General features: G+C 36.4%; 1 protein-coding gene across 1 annotated transcript in view; it reads left to right on the top strand.

The window, feature by feature from the left end:
- The window catches only part of LOC108752576, a 34,099-nt gene that overhangs the window by 6,225 nt on the left and 25,640 nt on the right, over window positions 1–2,234 (top strand). The gene's annotated exons all lie outside the window — the stretch shown is intronic.

Genomic DNA, 2,234 nt, shown 5'->3' with positions numbered 1-2,234 from the left:
CAACCCCCTCAATCTTCATAGCTCCTGTATGATCAAACCAAAAACCCTCTAATAAGAATCTACGAGCCGCAGTTTTGTATGTAGAGTATAGTAATTTTAACAAAATCGGGGGGCGAAAAAAAAAGACATTTACTATTTTTTTTCTTTCTCTTATTCTGATTCATGTCTTTTTTATCTAGTTCTTTCTCAGAAATAGAAGAGAAGGAAAGAAAAACGTGACAGTAGGTAGGATAATTGGGATACGATAAGATCCGATAAATTGTAGGTGAGAGGCAACAATGGTTATATAGAAAGAATTGTGTGTATAGGATTATGGCTGTGATTACATAAGAAACGGGTATCGACTGTGATAATATATTTAAGACATAGATAAGATAGAAGAGCAGTAATAAGGATAGTAAGAGAGAAAGTTGTGCAATAAGCAATTAAAATAGCAGTGCATGTGAGAAAGATATGGATAAGTGAAGAAACAACAAAGTTTGTAAACCAAGTCCCTTTTTGGCTTTATGTAAATGCTGTTTATGTAAAAGCCGGCTGAAAAGAATTAATTTTATTCTATCTATTTCTCTCTCTCTCTCTCTCTCTCTCTCTCTCTCTCTCTCAGAAATTATTAAAATATGGCAGACCAATGAAAAATGATTTTCTCATATCCAGACTCTTATTAGTTTTTAAATCGAACTATCCTCTATTTCTACGTATAATCGTCCGGTCACAATTAGAATGCAGCCGTGTTCTTCGCTTCGGACGATCGCGATGTACGACACCTACACGCGCGCAAAGACGAGCGTGAGATGTGCGTTGCAAAATGTATACGACCGGGTGTCGCTGCCCACATGCATTGCGTCGCATTGCGTGGCGTGACACCCACATGAAACGCAGCTACCGACTCGCGACGATAGATCTTCAAGAGCCGTGACACGTTCCCGTTGATTATAGATTCACGATAACTTGCTAGTGTGCGCGTGTTTCCTGACCAAATGTTACATCGCTCGAGACGGCAATTTTCAGCGTGGTCGGTGATATTCGAACGTCATGGAACGACCTTGCGAGAGTCGATCCGACGTCGAGACGTGCGCGGCGAGCGCGGCGAGTTTGCGGTAAAAGCCGAGACCCGGTGTTTTCTCATCGCCGTATAAGTCTGCCGCGAGAATCGAGAGGCGGGAGTTGTGCAAAGTGAATTAACAAACGGGACTAAAAAATCGGACGGGCTTGCGAATGAAATTAACTCGTTGGTGTCGATACGTGAGTGCAACAGGTAGCAAGAATAAACATTTCTTTCTTTTTATTAATTAAAGAATATTTTGGGAACATTATGGCGTTTCGCAAAAATTTTATACAATTTTAATTAATAAGAATTAAAAAAGAGCGTTTCTATTGTATTTTGTATTGTTTAAAAGAATTAATGAATAGGAAAAGAAGAGAGGAAGATTGTTGTGGACGTTGAATGAACATGTTCATTAATTCCTCATAAGTTAATATTTTATCCTCGATAGTTCAGTCACTCTTCTAGGAATTTCTTACAATAAAATTATATTAATTTAAGAGAAACGCGAAAGATCTCTCGTCGTGTACAACAAGCAGAGAATTAATGTATTTTCGAGCTCGTTTCGCTGCTGAAATTTCATTTTTTGCTTAAACGACTAGAATTACATCAACGTATTCAGTCGGGCGTGAGTTTTGTTCCATAACGGTTAGAGTTTCACTACTGTAATTTGCATAGATTAACGTCGACGTGTAAGCCATTACTAATTCCATGGTGGTAAGCAAAATTATTGCATATCGATCGGTGAACGGGGCTATTGACTCGTTTCAAACGACAATCTGCTTTTATAGCTCTATTTAACCCTTCCGTTACCCACGCAATAATTAACAATCTTGCTGACAGAGATTTGATTTTAGTTACTTCGAGAGTTATTATTATTATTATCTCTTAATAGTACATTTTAATAACATATTTTGTTCACATAATAACGATCTCGAACGACGTTGTAATCAAGTCTTTTACCATAACCATATTTTTAATGCATCTCGAGATAGAGTTTTATATAAGATAGCGGATAATGTTGAATTCTCCTTCCGTTTTTGCAAAGCTAACACAACCTCTTTGAAAATAATATAGATAAATGGTACATGTAATCTAAGAATCTTATCATACATATATTATTATAATAAATTTATTTATTTGTTCTTCTGAGGATCTGAAAAAAAATATAATTATATATAAAAGATGTCTA

The sequence above is a fragment of the Trachymyrmex septentrionalis genome, unplaced genomic scaffold, assembly GCF_001594115.1.
Source record: "Trachymyrmex septentrionalis isolate Tsep2-gDNA-1 unplaced genomic scaffold, Tsep1.0 scaffold60, whole genome shotgun sequence".
NCBI classification, from domain to species: domain Eukaryota; kingdom Metazoa; phylum Arthropoda; class Insecta; order Hymenoptera; family Formicidae; genus Trachymyrmex; species Trachymyrmex septentrionalis.
This window is presented reverse-complemented; position numbering and strand designations above follow the sequence as displayed.